The following is a 19,993-nucleotide window of genomic DNA, read 5'->3' as shown; positions in this document are numbered from 1 at the left end:
CTCTGATCCTAACAATGCCCATTCATAATGCTCTGGAGATAAAAAAGGACATGGAAAGATAAACCTATGAAAACCATGCACATATACATGATACATACCCTAACTCTCACTCCGATCCCCTAATCGAACCCTAAACCTAACATCAAATCTAAACCTAACACTAACCCCGATCCCCTAACCCTAACCCTAACCCTAACTTTAACTTCTAACCCTAACCCTAACTTCTAACCCATATCCCCTAACCCTAACCCTAACGCCTAACCCTAACCCTAACCCTGGTCCCCTAACTCTATCCCCTTACCCTAACCTTAACATTAAATCTAACCCTAACCCCAACTTTAGCCCCTAACCCTAACCCCTAACCCTAACCCTATCCCCTAACCCTAACCCTAACCTTTAACCCTAAACCTAACCCTAACTCTAATCTAACCCTAACCCTAACCCCGATCCCCCTAACCCTAACCCTAACCCTAACTCCTAAACCTAACCCTAACCCTAACCCTAAATCTAACCCTAACCCTAACCCTATCCCCTAACCCTAACCCCGATCCCCCTAACCCTTACCCTAACCCTAACTTCTAAACCTAACCCTAACCATAACCTCTAACCCTAACCCTTTTACAATACAGTGAAAATGAATACAGATGCACATATGTAAGACACTTTTCCGAGCATTTAAACATAGTTGAATCCTCTTGCAGTACACTGAAATTGAACATATATATGAAATTTCACATATGTATGATACAGAAATCACTTTTCCTAGATTTTAGACCTAGCTGAAACAAAAGTATATAAGAAAGTAAACTAAGCGTCGTATTCCTTCTAACGCGAACTGTAATCCTAATTCTAATCGTATGTGAAACTCTTACAATATGTAAATCACTCTTCCGAGCTTTTAACATAGCTAATATCACTAACTAATAACTAACTAATAACACTAACTTATATCCATAACCCTAACCCTAACCCTACCCTAACCCTAACCCTAACCCTAACTCTCACCCTGATCCCCTAATCGAACCCTAAACCTAACATCAAATCTAACCCTAACCCTAACCCCGATCCCCTAACCCTAACCCTAACCCTAACTTTAACTTCTAACCCTAACCTTAACTTCTAACCCATATCCCTTAACCCTAACCCTAACCCTAACCCCTAACGCTAACCCTAACCCTGGTCCCCTAACTCTATCTCCTTACCCTAACCTTAACATTAAATCTAATCCTAACCCCAACTTTAGCCCCAAACTCTAACCCCTGACCCTAACCCTAACCCTAACCTTTAACGCCAAAACTAACCCTAACTCTAATCTAACCCTAACCCTAACCCCGATCCCCCTAACCCTAACCCTAACCCTAACTCCTAACACTAACCCTAACCCTAAATCTAACCCTAACCCTAACTCTAACCCTATCTCCTAACCCTAACCCTAACCCTATCCCTAACCCTAAACCTAACCCCTAACCCTAACCCTAACCCCAACTCTAATCTAACCCTAACCCTAACCCCGATCCCCCTAACCCTAACCCTAACCCTAACTCCTAAACCTAACCCTAACCATAACCCCTAACCCTACCCCTAACCCTAACCCTTTTACAATACAGTGAAAATGAATACAAACGCACATATGTAAGACACTTTTCCGAGCATTTAAACATAGTTGAATCCTCTTGCAGTACACTGAAATTGAACATATATATGAAATTTCACAATGTATGATACAGAAATCACTTTTCCTAGCTTTTAGACCTAGCTGAAACAAAAGTATATAAGAAAGTAAACTAAGTGTCGTATTCCTTCTAACGCGAACTGTAATCCTAATTCTAATCGTATGCGAAACTCTTACAATATGTAAATCACTCTTCCGAGCTTTTAACATAGCTAATACAAATGCAACTAAGAAACTAAACTAAATTCTATATTCGTCCTACCTGGAATCCTAATTCTAAATGTATGCAAAACTCTTACAATGCACTGAGAGTGAACGTAATGACTTTTCCGAGCTTTTAGACATAGATGTAACGAACGCATAGAAGAAATGAAACTAAATGCTATATTCGTCCTAATGCTAAGTGAAATCCTAATTCTAAACGTATGTGAACCTCTTACAATACACTGAAATTGACCATAATTGCACATATATATGATATGTAAAACAGTTTTCTGAGCTTTGAAACATCTAAAAGAACGCATATAAGAAACCAAACGAAATGATGTTATATTCGTCCCAATGCTAACTGTATGCTATATTTGTCCTAATGCTAACTGTCATCCTAATCCTATAGGTATGCGAAACTTTTACAATACAATGAAATAGACCGTGATTGCACATATGTATGATACGTAAAACACTTTTCCGAACTTTAGACATAGCTGAAACGAAAGCATATAAGAAACTAAACTAAATGTATTCATTCTAACGCAAACTGTAATAGGAATTCGCAACGTATGCGAAACTGTTACAACACACTGAAATAGAACACAAACGCACCTATGTATGATATGTAAGACACTTTTTCGAGCATTTAAACATAGTTGAATCCTCTTACAGTACACTGAAATTGAACATAATTGCACATATGCATGATACATAAATCACTTTTCCGAGCTTTTAGACATAGCTGAAACGAACGCATATAAGAAACGAAACTAAAGGTCGTATTCCTACTAACGCGAAATGTAATCCTAATTCTAAACGTATGCGAAACTTTTACAATACACTGAAATGGACCGTAATTGCACATATGTATGATACGTAAAAACTTTTCCGAGCTTTTAGACATAGCTGAAACGAACGCATATAAGAAACTAAACTAAATGTCATATTCCTACTAACGCGAAATGTAATCCTAATTCAAAATGTATGCGAAACTCTTACAACATACTGAAATTTAACACAAACGCACCTATGTATGATATGTAAGACACTTTTCCGAGCTTGTAAACATCATTGAATCCTCTTACAGTACACTGAAATGGAACATAATTGCACATATGCATGATACATAAATCACTTTTCAGAGCTTTTAGACATAGCTGTAATGAACGCATATAAGAAACGAAACGAAATGTCGCATTCCTTCTAACGCGAACTGTAATCCTAATCCTAAACATATGCGAAACTTTTACAATACAAAGAAATGGACCGTAATTGCACATATATATGATACGTAAAACACTTTTCCGAGCTTTTAGACATAGCTGAAACGAAAGCATATAAGAAACTAAACTAAATGTATTCATTCTAACGCAAACTGTAATAGGAATTCGCAATGTATGCGAAACTTTTACAACACACAGAAATTGAACACAAACGCACCTATGTATGATATGTAAGACACTTTTTCGAGCTTTTAAACATAGCTGAATCCTCTTACAGTACACTGAAATTGAACATAATTGCACATATGCATGATACATAAATCACTTTTCCGAGCTTTTAGACATAACTGAAATGAACACATATAAGAAACGAAACTAAATGTCGTATTCCTACTAACGCGAAATGTAATCCTAATTCTAAACGTATGCGAAACTCTTACAACACACTGAAATTGAACACAAACGCACCTATGTATGATATGTACGACCCTTTTCCGAGATTTTAAACATAGTTGAATCCTCTTACAGTACACTGAAATTGAACATAATTGCACATATGCATGATACATAAATCACTTTTCTGAGCTTTTAGACATAGGTGAAACGAACGCATATAAGAAACAAAACTAAATGTCATATTCCTACTAACGTGAAATGTAATCCTAATTCAAACGTATGTGAAACTTTTACAATACAATGAAATGGACCGTAATTGCACATATGTATGATACGTAAAACACTTTTCCGAGCTTTTAGACAGAGTTGAAACGAATGCATATAAGAAACGAAACTAAATGTCGTATTCCTACTAACGCGAAATGTAATCCTAATTCTAAAGGTATGTGAAACTTTTACAATATTATGAAATTGAACAAATGTATTCACATATAATTAATTATATATAATTATGGCACATACGTATGATACGTAAAACATGTTTCCGAGCTCTTAGACATAGCGGAAACAAAAACATATAAGAAACAAAACTAAATGTCATAATCCTTCTAACGCGAACTGTAATCCTAACCCTAACCCTAACCCTAACCCCTATCCACTAACCGTAAAACTAACGCTAACCCCGATCTCCTATTCCTAAACCTAATATAATTTCCAACCCTAATCCTAACCCTAACTACGACTCCTTAACCCTAACCCTAACCCCAACCCCATTCCACAAACCCTAACCCTAACCCTAACTCTATCCCTAACCCCTATCCCCTAATGTTACCGACGAGCTCAGTCCTTGTGGGGGGGGCAAGTCCACTCGCGGCCGGGAGCCTCAGAAAGATGGGGCAAAAGGCAGGTGATGTCCTGCAGAAACTTATCTGCAGCGATTCTTTCCCCTCTATGAATTCCCTAAGTTTTTAGGTACGACGTTTGGGAAAGAATCTGAGGCGGACAAAGGCTTCTTGAGCCAATGACACTTTATTACAAAAACCCCGAAAATTTTATACCCTTCACCAGTGAGATTAATAATAGGAGAAAAAAGAAAGGGAAGGGGGGCAATCACAGCAAAACAATAGTGAATTACATATAAACAAAGTAAATGACTAGTCCAGCATTTAGGAGATAAGCTCCGGATCTTTCGATATTGCAGCAGGGCAGGTCCAAGGGTAAATTCCAAAGGCAATACAGGCACGCCCAAAGCCCAGGGCTTGGAGAATACGCCTTCTCATGGAATCTTCTTTTGCTTTCTTTTTTGAAGTTTCCATCTATATCCATATGACAAGCATGGGGAGATGTGGCGGGCCAGGGAGATGCGATGGGAGTCTCTCCAGGTGTTGGCATTTTACCTTCTAAATCTGAAAGCTTAAGCAAACTCACAACACAGTTTGGCAGGCAAAATACCACAAACAACACCACAAGGTTCTTGGTTTTAATTGTCAGATGTATTTCCTTAACTGCTGAACACTCTTCTTTAGACAACAAGCCTATTAAAGGTCTATCCATCTTTAATAATCCATTTCCCTGTCACAAACCCTCTGCAACCTGCTTTTAACCTTCTAATTCCTTCCTTTCCCAGTTGGGACTTTCTTATGATAAGCTCTTCTTCATGCAAAAATGCTTTTCTTACTCTTACGGTATTTCCTTTCCTTCATACATATATATTTAGAACGTCTGTCCTTTATTTTGTCATATTCATTAACCATGCGATCAGCCTCTCTGTCTTCAGGAATATTTACACTGGGCGTAAAAGTCACCAATCTTTCTCCTTGAGTCTATTGTATTTGGGCAACTAAGTTGTTTATCAACTAAATTGCTTTAAGGTCACACACAAGGTTTTTATCTTCTCTGTCTCTAGGCAGGATCTCAAGGGTAAACAAAGTTACCTTAAACTGAGCTACCTTACCGGAGTTAATAGCTTAACCTAAGTTAGTGATAGTGAGGGTCAGAGACCCTTTGTGATTGCTGCAGCTGGAATGCTTATCACAGCATCTGAATTCTAGCCAGTTTTTATTATTATTGAGCAGAGCCAAGGACGTTTAGGCAAATTATTAGAGATTTTATTTCCACGGACTCAATTTCATCATAGTCCTGATTTCACATCATTGGAGCAATTCGTGTAGAGAGTTAAAAGAATAATAGTAAAAGTGGGGGGTACTTTGGCCAGAGACAACACCTCCTTCTCGGGGCTTTTGGCCAAATTAACTATGTGGAGTGGGGTCTCAACACATAGATGCCGAGGCAGCAGGATGTCTTGGCACCCTAACCCTAACCCTTAACATTAACCCTAACCTAACCCCGATTCCCTAACCCTAACCCTAACACTAAATTTTATCCCTAACCCTAACCCTAATGCTAACCCCATCCCCTAACCCTAACCCTAACCGTATACACTAACCTGACCCTAACCAGAAACCTAAACCCTAACCCTAACCCCGATCCACTAACCCTAACCTTTACCCATAACCCTAACCCTAACGATGATCCCCTAACCCTTGCCCTAAACCTAACATCAAATCTAACCCTAACCCTAACCCCGATCCCCTAACCCTAACCCTAACAATAAATTATATCCCTAACCCTATTCTAACCCTAACCATAACCCTAATTCTCACCTCGATCCCCTAACCCTAACCCTAAACCTAACATCAAATCTAACCCTAACCCTAACCTCGATCCCCTAACCCTAACCCTAACCCTAACTTTAACTTCTAACCCTAACCCTAACTTCTAACCCATATCCACTAACCCTAACCCCTAACCCTAACCCTAACCCTGGTCCCCTAACTCTATCTCCTTACCATAACCTTAACCCTATATCTAACCCTAACCCCAACTTTAGCCCCTAACCCTAAACCTAGCCCTAACCCTTAACCCTAACCCTAACCCTATCCCCTAACGCTAACCCTAACTTTAACCCTAAACCTAACCCTAATTCTAATCTAACCCTAACCCAAACTCCGATCCCCCTAAACCTAAACCTAACCCTAACTCCTAACCCTAACCCTAACCTTAATCTAACCCTAACCCCAACCCTAACCCTATCCCCTAACCCTAAACCTAACCCCTAACCCTAACCCTAACCCTAACTCTAATCTAACCCTAACCCTAACCCTGATCCCCCTAACCCTAACCCTAACCCTAACTTCTAAATCTAACCCTAACCCTAACCCCTAACCCTATTTCTAACCCTAACACTTTTACATTACAGTGAAAATGAACACAAATGCACATATGTAAGACACTTTTCCGAGCATTTAAACATAGTTGAATCCTCTTGCAGTACACTGAAATTGAACATATATATGAAATTTCATATATGTATGATACAGAAATCACTTTTCCTAGCTTTTAGACCTAGCTGAAACAAAAGTATATAAGAAAGTAAACTAAGTGTCGTATTCCTTCTAACGCGAACTGTAATCCTAATTCTAATCGTATGCGAAACTCTTACAGTATGTAAATCACTCTTCCGAGCTTTTAACATAGCTAATACAAATGCAACTAAGAAACTAAACTAAATTCTATATTCGTCCTACCTGGAATCCTAATTCTAAACATATGTGAAACTCTTACAATGCACTGAGAGTGAACGTAATGACTTTTCCGAGCTTTTAGACATAGATGTAACGAACGCATAGAAGAAATGAAACTAAATGCTATATTCGTCCTAATGCTAACTGAAATCCTAATTCTAAACGTATGTGAACCTCTTACAATACACTGAAATTTACCATAATTGTACATATATATGATATGTAAAACAGTTTTCTGAGCATTGAAACATCTAAAAGACCGCATATAAGAAACCAAATTAAATGATGTTATATTTGTCCCAATGCTAACTGTATGCTATATTTGTCCTAATGCTAACTATCATCCTAATTCTAAACGTATGCGAAACTTTTACAATATCAACGAAATGGACCGTAATTGCACATATGTATGATACGTAAAACACTTTTCCGAGCTTTTAGACATAGCTGAAACGAACGCATATAAGATACTAAATTAAATGTCGTATTCATTTTAACGCAAACTGTAATAGAAATTCGCAACGTATGTGAAACACTTACAACACAATGAAATTGAACACAAACACACCTATGTATGATATGTAAGACACTTTTCTGAGCTTTTAAACATAGTTGAATTTTCTTAGAGTACACTGAAATTGAACATAATTGCACATATGCATGATACATAAATCACTTTTCCGAGCTTTTAGACATAGCTGAAACGAACGCATATAAGAAACGAAACGAAATGTCGCATTCCTTCTAACGCGAACTGTAATCCTAGTCCTAAACGTATGCGAAACTTTTACAATACAATGAAATGGACCGTAATTGCACATATGTATGATACGTAAAACACTTTTCGAGCTTTTAGACAGAGCTGAAACGAATGCATATAAGAAATGAAACTAAATGTCGTATTCCTACTAACGCGAAATGTAATCCTAATTCTAAACATATGTGAAACTTTTACAATACTATGAAATTGAACAAATGTATGCACATATAATTAATTATATATAATTATGGCACATATGTATGATACGTAAAACACGTTTCCAAGCTCTTAGACATAGGGGAAACAAAAATATATAAGAAACAAAACTAAATGTCATAATCCTTCTAATGCGAACTGTAATTCTAACCCTAACCCTAAAACTAACCCCTATCCACTAAACATAAAACTAACGCTAAACCCGATCTCCTATCCCTAAACCTAATATAACTTCTACCCCTAACCATAACCCTAACCACGACTCCTTAACCCTAACCCTAACCCCAACCCCATTCCCCAAACCCTAACCCTAACTCTGATTCCCTAACCCTAACCCTAACATCTAACCCCAACTCTATCCCTAACCCCTACCCCCTAACCCTAACCCTAACCCTTAACATTAACCCTAACCCTAACCCCAATACCCTAACCTTAACCCTAACACTAACTTTTATCCCTAACCCTAACCCAAACCCTAACCCCTATCCCCTAACCCTAACCCTAACTGTTAACCCTAACCTGACCCTAACCACAAGCCTTAACCCTAACCCTAACTCTAACCTTAGCCCTAACCCTAACCCAGATCCCCTAACCCTAACCTTAACCCATAAGCCTAACCCGAACGCCGATCCCCTAACCCTAACCCTAAACATAACATCAAATCTAACCCTAACCCTAACCCCGATCCCCTAACCCTAACCCTAACTTATATCCCTAACCCTAAACTTAACCCTAACCCTACCCTAACTCTAACCCTAACCGTAACTCTAACTCCGATCCCCTAAACCTAACGCTAAACCTACATCAAATCTAACCCTAACCCTAACCCCAATCCCCTAACCCTAACCCTAAAACTAACTTATATCCCTAACCCTAACCCTAACCCTACCCTAACCCTAACCCTAAACCTAACATCAAATCTAACCCTAACCCTAACCCCGATCCCCTAACCCTAACCCTAACCCCTAACCCTAACCCTAACCCTGGTCCCCCAACTCTATCTCCTTACCCTACCCTTAACCCTAAATTTAACCCTAACTCCAACTTTAGCCCCTAACCCTAACCCTAACCTTAACCCATAAGCCTAACCCGAACGCCGATCCCCTAACCCTCACCCTAACCTTTAACCCTAAACCTAACCCTAACCCTAACCCCGATCCCCTAAAACTAACCCTAACCCTAACCCTAACTACTAACACTAACACTAACCCCTATCTCCTAACCCTAACTCTAACCCCTAAACCTAACCCTAATCCTAAATCTAACCCTAACCCCAATGCTAACCCCTAACCCTAACCCTAACCCTAAACCCTATCCCCTAACCGTAAAACTAACCCTAACCCCGAACTCCTATCCCTATACCTAATATAACTTCTAAACCTAACCCTAAACCTAACCACGACTCCTTAACCCTAACCCTAACCCCAACCCAATTCCCCAAATTCTGACCCTAACACTAAGCTCGATTCCCTAACCCTAACTCTAACATCTAAGCCTAACTCTATCCCTATTTCCTATCCCCTAACCCTATCCCTAACTCTTAACATTAACCGTAAAGAAAACCTGAAAACCTAACCCTAACACTAACACTAAGTTATATGCCTAACCCTAACGCTAACCCTAACCCCTATCCCCTAACCCTAACCCTAAACGTAAACCCTAATCTGACCTGAAACACAAACCTTATCCCTAACCCTAACTCTAACTTTTACCCAAACCCGAACCCCGATCCCCTTCCCTAACCCTAACCGTAAACCTAATCTGACTCTAAACACAAATTTTAACCCTAACCCTAACTCTAACCTTAACCCTAACCCTAACCCCGAACCACTAACTCTAACCCCTAACCCTAACCCTAACGCCTATCCCCTAACCCTAACCCTAAACCTAACAACAAATCTAACCCTAACCCTAACCCCGAACTTCTAACCCTAACGCTAACACTAACGTTAACTTCTAACCCTAACCCTAACCCTAACCCCTATCCCCTAACTCTAACCCTAACCCTAACCCTAACCCTAACCCTGGTCTCCTAACCCTATCTCCTAACCCTAACCCTAAATCTAACCCTAACCCAACTCTAACCCCTAACCATAACCCTAAAACTAACTTCTAACCCTAACCCTAAAACCCTAACCCTAACCCTAACCCCTAACCCTAACCCTAACCCGGAATCTAACCCTAACCCTAACCATAACACTATCCCCTAACCCTGACCCTAACCCCTAACCCCAACCCTAACCCTGACTCTAATCTAACCCTAACCCCAATCCCATTAGCCCTAACCCTAACCCTAACTTCTTATCCTAACCCTAACCCTAACCCCTAACCCTACCCCGAACCCTCACCTTTTACAATACAGTGAAAATAAACACAAACACACATATGTAAGACACTTTTCTGAGCTTTTAAACATAGTTGAATCCTCTTGCAGTACACTGAAATTGAACATATATATGAAACTTCACATTTGTGTGATACAGAAATCACTTTTCCTAGCTTTTAGACCTAGCTGAAACGAAAGCATATAAGAAAGTAAACTAACTGTTGTATTCCTTCTAACGCGAAGTGTAATCCTAATCTAAATGTATGTGAAAATCTTAAAATATGTAAATCACTCTTCCGAGTTTTAACATAGCTAATACAAATGCAAGTAAACTAAACTAAATTCTATATTCGTCCTAATTGTAATCCTAATTCTAATCGTATGTATGCGAAACTCTTACAATATGTAAATCACTCTTCCGAGCTTTTAACATAACTAATAAAAATGCAAGTAAAAAACTAAACTAAATTCTATATTCGTCCTACCTGGAATCCTAATTCTAATCGTATGTATGCGAAACTCTTACAATATGTAAATCACTCTTCCGAGCTTTTAACATAGCTAATACAAATGCAACTAAGAAACTAAACTAAATTCTATATTTGTCCTACCTGGAATCCTAATTCTAAACGTATGCGAAACTCTTACAATGCACTGAGAGTGAACGTAATGACTTTTCCGAGCTTTTAGACATAGATGTAGCGAACGCATAGAAGAAATGAAACTAAATGCTATATTCATCCTAATGCTAACTGAAATCCTAATTCTAAACGTATGTGAACCTCTTACAATACACTGAAATTGACCATAATTGCACATATATATGATATGTAAAACAGTTTTCTGAGCTTTTAAACATCTAAAAGAACGCATATAAGAAACCAAACGAAATGATGCTATATTCGTCCCAATGCTAACTGTATGCTATATTTGTCCTAATGCTAACTGTCATCATAATTCTAAATGTATGCGAAACTTTTACAATATCAATGTAATGGACCGTAATTGCACAATGTATGATATGTAAAACACTTTTCTGAGCTTTTAGACATAGCTGAAATGAACGCATATAAGAAACTAAACTAAATGTTGTATTCCTACTAACATGAAATGTAATTCTAATTCTAAACTTATGCGAAACTCTTACAACACACTGAAATTGAACACAAACGCACCTATGTATGATATGTAAGACACTTTTTCGAGCTTTTAAACATAGTTGAATCCTCTTACAGTACACTGAAATTGAACATAATTGCACATATGCATGATACATGAATCACTTTTCTGAGCTTTTAGACATAGCTGAAACGAACGCATATAAGAAACGAAACAAAATGTCGCATTCCTTCTAACGCAAACTGTGATCCTAATCCTAAACGTATGCTAAAATTCTACAATACAATGAAATGGACCGTAATTACACATATATATGATACGTAAAACACTTTTCCGAGCTTTTAGACATAGCTGAAACAAACGCATATAGGATACTAAAACAAATGTTGTATTCATTCTAACGTAAACTGTATTAGGAATTCGCAACGTATTCAAAACTCTTACACCACACTGAAATTGAACTCAAACGCACCTATGTATGATATGTAAGACACTTTTGCGAGCTTTTAAACATAGTTGAATCCTCTTAGAGTACACTGAAATTGAACATAATTGCACATATGCATGTACATAAATCACTTTTCCGAGCTTTTAGACATAGCTGAAACGAACGCATATAAGAAACGAAACGAAATGTCACATTCCTTCTAACGCGAACTGTAATCCTAATCCTAAACGTATGCGAAACATTTACAATACACTGTAATGGACCGTAATTGCACATATGTATGATACGTAAAACACTTTTCTGAGCTTTTAGACATAGCTTAAATGAACGCATATAAGAAACTAAACTAGACTTCCGGGAAGATGGCGACCGAGAAAAGCGGGGCTTAAGAGCCCCGCTAACAACAAATCTCCATTACCACAAAATCAGCACCTTTCATAGCCAGAAAACACCAGTGAAACAAAAAATCACCAGACTCCAGAGAGAAAGTGGACTGAGAACAGAGCCACAGAGGAGATAACCGGCCTCATGCCTGAGGACGCGGCAGATGCGGCAGCAGCAGCGCCATACTGCCGGCGGCACCGGTGAATTCACGGGATGGCTACAGCAAGCCGAGGTGAGCCACTGCGAAACAGCCAGGCAGGATTTCTCTGCGCAGAGAACATCTAAAGCTCCCAGTGGCCGAGCTCAGCACACGCTGCAGGGATTCAGAGTGGAAATCAAAACCAAGAGAAAAACGCCAGCCCCACAGCCGAGGGCGTAGCAGCGGCGCCATATTGCCACCGGCGGCAGCAGCACCGAATTCAGCGAGGCCAATACAGCTCCATCTGCGTACTCAAGAACAGTGAGTCAAATTGCGGGCCACAGAGGAGAAATCCCAGTACTGGACTCCCTGGGACTTGACCCAGTGGGGGAGGGGCGGTGGCAGAGATCATAGGTTAGCATCATAGGAGAACGTGCAACCTGGTACCCCCCACAGTCTAAAGCAGCCTCTATCGACTCTCTGGGTCGGAGACTCTGTAATACAACCCAGTAAAGGAGTAGTGGGGTCTGAGATACTACTGACTCGAGATCCAGAGCACCTTAAGTGAAGTCATAGTGACCCAAGGGAAGAACCCTGAGAAGGCACAAACTTCCGAAATCATGGGAAAGAGGAATAATACTGGAGCAATCAATGCCCACAACCCCACAATATCAGAACCCAATAAAACAGAAAATCAGAGATTTCTAGAAGATCAAATCAGGAAAATAACTTTAGAAATAATAGAGGTGCTTCGAAAAGAACTCAGAGAGAGCCAAAAAGAAATAAAGGATGCAATTAATGAAGTAAAGGCCTCAATTCAAAGCACAAACAACCGATTAGAACACATGGAGAACAGAATCTCGCTCTTAGAAGATGATCATTCCAAAAATGAAGGCATAGTTTCTAATCTAGAAAAAAATATCCGACAGCAGGAATCTGATATTGAAGAAATATGGGCCCATTTTAAGAGAGCTAACCTAAGAATAATTGGAATAGAGGAGGGAAAAGAAAGTGAAACCAAAAGGATCAACAATCTCTTCAAGGAAGTAATAGCAGAAAATTTTCCAGACATAGAGCAAGAGGTCGATACGCAGGTCCAGGAAACTTATAGAACTCCCTTTAGACAGGATCGGAGAAGAGGATCCCCACACCACATAATTGTCAAAATGACCAATGTGGAAGCTAAGCAGAGAATCTTAAAGGCAACAAAAGCAAAGGGCCAAGTGACATTCAGAGGCAAACCAATTAGAATCACTCCAGACTTCCCAAACCAAGTTATGAGAGCCAGAAGGGCTTGGAGTAACATATTCCCAATTCTGAAAGAAAACAACTTCCAGCCCAAAATTTCCTACCCAGCAAAACTTTCTATCAAATTAGATGGAGAAATAAGAAGCTTCCATGACAAACAGAAACTGAAGGAATTTATGTCTTCAAAACCAGCACTAGAGAAAATACTCAAAGAGATTAACTACAAAGAAGAAATAGGTAACACACTCCAGAACTAGAGAAACAAGATTTTCCATCCAACAGACAACTAAGATTGGTTATCTGTGGAGATTCATTATTTATGTTAGCCTTTTACCTATCTCTAAATTGTATTGTTTGCCTTTATTGTTGTTAATTTTTAGGATTTCTAGTTGGAATATTAATATACCTACAGATATAGCAATTGGAAATATTTTATCCCATTCTATTAGTAACTGTTAACTCTGTTTACATTGTCTTTGGATATACAATTTTTTTTTATTTTTTAGGGAGTTTGTATACTCTTCTGTTGCCTGTGCCATTGAAATCATAACCAAGAAATCATTGCCAATTTCAGTGTTGTGAGGTTTAATGACCCAGATTTTCTCCTAAAAGTTTATAGTCTTAAGATTTATATTTAGGTCTATTATCTATTTTGAGTTAATATTTGTATATGGGATTAGGTAAGGGTCCAATTTTATTCTTTTCCATGTAATTATTATTTTTAAACAATATTTAGTTAAAAGATTAATATTTCCACCACCAAATGTTCGTGGAAACCTTGTCAAAAATAACTTGACAATATAGGGAAGAATTTAGCTCTAGGCTTTTATTTAACTCCAATGGTTTATATATCTGCCTTTAGAATAGTACTACACTGTTTCAATTATTGTAGCTTTATATGGTTTGAAATCAGAAAATATATATCTTCTAGCTTTGTACTTTTTCAAGATCGTTTTGGGTACCTAGAGTCCATATTCCATATTAGGATAGATTTTTTTTTTGAAAAAAATATATATAAATATATGATAGTTTCACCTAAAAAATAGAAAAAAAATATTGTCTGGTGAGAAAGAAAGCAAAAAGAAATATTGAAATGTTATCTTTAAGTCACCAAAAGCTTGGTATCAAATGAAACTGTTATGTGAGATTATCATTTTTAATTTTAGATAAATTGCCATAATACTAGATGTCAACTACTAAGCCAAGCATGGGAGGGAGGGATAGGGAGAGAATGGGGTGGGGATTGGGTGGGGGCTGACTGGGAAAAGTGTGCATGTATGTCTACAAAAGTATGTATCCTACTATGATGTATGAATACAGTGCACCAATTAAAAAAAAAAGTTGACAGTGAAAAAAATAAAAAGAAACTAAACTAAATGTCGTATTCCTACGAACGCGAAATGTAATCCTAATTCTAAACTTATGTGAAACTTTTACAATACTATGAAATTGAACAAATGTATGCACATATAATTAATTATATATAATTATTGCACATATGTATGATACGTAAAACACGTTTCTGAGCTTTTAGACATAGCGGAAACAAAAACATATAAGAAACAAAACTAAATATTGTAATCCTTCTAACGCGACCTGTAATCCTAACCCTAACCCAAACCCTATCCCATAACCGTAAAACTAACCCTAACCCCGATCTCCTATTCCTAAACCTAATATAACTTCTAACCCTAACCCTAACCCTAACCCTAACCAAGACTCCTTAACCCTAACACTAACCCCAACCCCATTCCCCAAACCCTAACCCTAATCCTAACCCCGATTCCCTAACCCTAAACCTAACATCTAACCCTAACTCTATCCCTAACCCCATATCCCCTAACCCTATCCCTAACACTAACTTATATCCCTAATCCTAACCCCTATCCCTAACCCTAACCGTAAACCCTAACACTAACCCCGATCCCCTAAACCTAACCATAACCTCTAACCCTAACCCTAACGCTGATCCCCTAACCCTAACCCTAAACTTCACATCAAATCTAAGCCTAACCCTAACCCCGATCCCCTAATATTAACACTAAAACATTCTTATATCCCTAACCTAACCCTAACCCTACCCTAACCCTAACCCTAACCCTAACTCTCACCCTGATCCCATAACCCTAATTCTAAACCTAACACCAAATCTAATTCTAAACCTAACACCAAATCTAATCCTAACCCTAACCCCAATCCCCTAAACCTAACCCTAACTTTAACTTCTAACCCTAACCCTAACCCACACTCTAATCTAACCCTAACCCTAACCCCGATCCCCCTAAGCCTAACCCTAATCCCTAACCCTAACCCTAACCCTAAATCTAACCCTAACCCTAACCCTAACATTGGTCCACTAACCCTAACTCCTAACACTAATCCTAACCCTAAATCTAACCCTAACCCCAACCCTAACCCCTAACCCTAACCCTAACCATAAATCTAACCCTAACGCGAACCCTATCCCCTAACCCTAACCCTAACCCCTAACCCTAACCCTAACTCTAATCTAACCCTACCCAAACCCCGATCCCCCTAACCCTAACCCTAACCCTAACTTCTAACCCTAACCCTAACCCTATCCCCTAACCCTAACCCTTTTACAATACAGTGAAAATGAACACAAACGCACATATGTAAGACACTTTTCTGAGCTTTTAAACATAGTTGAATCCTCTTGCAGTACACTGAAATTGAACATATATATGAAATTTCACATATGTATGATACAGATATCACTTTTCCTAGCTTTTAGACCTAGCTGAAATGAAAGCATATAAGAAAGTAAACTAAGTGTCGTATTCCTTCTAACGCGAACTGTAATCCTAATTCTAATCGTATGCGAAACTCTTACAATATGTAAATCACTCTTCCGAGCTTTTAACATAGCTAATACAAATGCAACTAAGAAACTAAACTAAATTCTATATTCGTCCTACCTGTAATCCTAATTCTAAACGTATGCGAAACTCTTACAATGCACTGAGAGTGAACGTAATGACTTTTCCGAGCTTTTAGACATAGATGTAACGAACGCATAGAAGAAATGAAACTAAATGCTATATTAGTCCTAATGCTAACTGAAATCCTAATTCTAAACGTATGTGAAATTGACCATAATTGCACATATATACTTGTAAAACAGTTTTCTGAGCTTTGAAACATCTAAAAGAACGCATATAAGAAACCAAACGACATGATGTTATATTCGTTCCAATGCTAACTGTATGCTATATTTGTCCTAATGCTAACTGTCATCCTAATTCTAAACGTATGTGAATCTCTTACAATACACTGAAATTGACATAATTGCACATATGTATGATACGTAAAACACTTTTCTGAGCTTTTAGACATAGCTGAAACGAACACATATAAGAAATGAAAAAAATGTCGCATTCCTTCTGTAATCCTAATCCTAATCCTAATCCTAAACGTATGCGAAACTTTTACAATACAATGAAATGGACCGTAATTGTACATATGTATGATAGGTAAAACACTTTTCCGAGCTTTTAGACATAGCTGAAATGAACGCATATAGGATACTAAATCAAATGTCGTATTCATTCTAACGCAAACTGTAATAGGAATTTGCAACGTATGCGAAACTCTTACAACACACTGAAATTGAACACAAACGCACCTATGTATGATATGTAAGACACTTTTCTGAGCTTTTAAACATAGTAGAATCTTCTTACAGTACACTGAAATTGAACATAATTGCACATATGCATGATACATAAATCACTTTTCCGAGCTTTTAGACATAGCTGAAACGAACGCATATAAGAAACTAAATCAAATGTCGTATTCTTACTAACGCGAACTGTAATCCTAATTCTAAACGTATGCGAAACTCTTACAACACACAGAAATTGAACACAAACACACCTATGTATGATATGTAAGACACTTTTGCGAGCTTTTAACATAGTTGAATCCTCTTACAGTACACTGAAATTGAACATAATTGCACATATGCATGATACATGAATCACTTTTCCGAGCTTTTAGACATAGCTGAAAAGAATGCATATAAGAAACGAAACAAAATGTCGCATTCCTTCTGTAATCCTAATCCTAATCCTAAAAGTATGCGAAACTTTTACAATACAATGAAATGGACCCTAATTGCACATATGTATGATACGTAAAACACTTTTCCGAGCTTTTAGACATAGCTGAAACGAACGCATATAGGATACTAAATTAAATGTCGTATTCATTTTAACGCAAACTGTAATAGAAATTCGCAACTTATGCGAAACACTTACAACACAATGAAATTGAACACAAACGCACCTATGTATGATATGTAAGACACTTTTCTGAGCTTTTAAACATAGTTGAATTTTCTTAGAGTACACTGAAATTGAACATAATTGCACATATGCATGATACATAAATCACTTTTCTGAGCCTTTAGACAGGCTGAAACGAACGCATATAAGAAACGAAAAGAAATGTCGCATTCCTTCTAACGCGAACTGTAATCCTAATCCTAAACGTATGCGAAACTTTTACAATACAATGAAATGGACCGTAATTGCACATATGTATGATACGTAAAACACTTTTCCGAGCTTTTAGACATAGCTGAAATGAACGCATATAAGAAACTAAATCAAATGTTGTATTCTTACTAACGCGAACTGTAATCCTATTCTAAACGTATGCGAAACTCTTACAACACACAGAAATTGAACACAAATGCAACTATGTATGGTATGTAAGACACTTTTGCGAGCTTTTAACATAGTTGAATCCTCTTAGAGTACACTGAAATTGAACATAATTGCACATATGCATGATACATGAATCACTTTTCCGAGCTTTTAGACATAGCTGAAAAGAATGCATATAAGAAACGAAACAAAATGTCGCATTCCTTCTGTAATCCTAATCCTAATCCTAATCCTAAAAGTATGCGAAACTTTTACAATACAATGAAATGGACCCTAATTGCACATATGTATGATACGTAAAACACTTTTCCGAGCTTTTAGACATAGCTGAAACGAACGCATATAGGATACTAAATTAAATGTCGTATTCATTTTAACGCAAACTGTAATAGAAATTCGCAACGTATGCGAAACACTTACAACACAATGAAATTGAACACAAACGCACCTATGTATGATATGTAAGACACTTTTCTGAGCTTTTAAACATAGTTGAATTTTCTTAGAGTACACTGAAATTGAACATAATTGCACATATGCATGATACATAAATCACTTTTCCGAGCCTTTAGACATAGCTGAAACGAACGCATATAAGAAACGAAAAGAAATGTCGCATTCCTTCTAACGCGAACTGTAATCCTAATCCTAAACGTATGCGAAACTTTTACAATACAATGAAATGGACCGTAATTGCACATATGTATGATACGTAAAACACTTTTCCGAGCTTTTAGACATAGCTGAAACGAACGCATATAAGAAACTAAATCAAATGTTGTATTCTTACTAACGCGAACTGTAATCCTATTCTAAACGTATGCGAAACTCTTACAACACACAGAAATTGAACACAAATGCAACTATGTATGATATGTAAGACACTTTTGCGAGCTTTTAAACATAGTTGAATCCTCTTACAGTACACTGAAATTGAACATAATTTCACATATGCATGATACATGAATCACTTTTCCGAGCTTTTAGACATAGCTGAAAAGAATGCATATAAGAAACGAAACAAAATGTCGCATTCTTTCTAACGTGAACTGTGATCCTAATCCTAAACGTATACGAAACTTTTACAATACAATGAAATGGACCGTAATTGCACATATGTATGATACTTAAAACACTTTTCCGAGCTATCGGGGCCCACTCGGCTGGACCGAGATGGCACCCAGGCTTGTTGCTATTGTGGATTCAAGATGGCGCCTAGTCTTGCAGCCAAGTCATGAGACTCACAAGATGGACGTTTCCTTGAGCATGCGCAGTGTGCCATGCTACGTGCCTGCAGAATAATCAGTGACGCAGCACCTCGTGCTACCACCAGCCTGCCTATGAGAGAGTCAGAAATGTGCATGCCCTAGCTGTGGAAGCTTGGGGTTGGTAGGGAATAGAGGGAGGGATTATGATGCTGATATATATTGTGCTTGCTGCACGCATTGATATAGAAGAAGAGAGACATGTTAAGAATCCATTAAAGAAGAATTCATATTTCAGCTGAAGAGGTGTCTGTGTCGTTCTCTAAGCCCCTGCGGGTCGGAGTCTTAGGGGACGGTAAGTGGTGGAGAAAC

This window comes from Muscardinus avellanarius, assembly GCF_963383645.1.
Source record: "Muscardinus avellanarius genome assembly, chromosome: 10".
Taxonomy (NCBI): domain Eukaryota; kingdom Metazoa; phylum Chordata; class Mammalia; order Rodentia; family Gliridae; genus Muscardinus; species Muscardinus avellanarius.
This window is presented reverse-complemented; position numbering follows the sequence as displayed.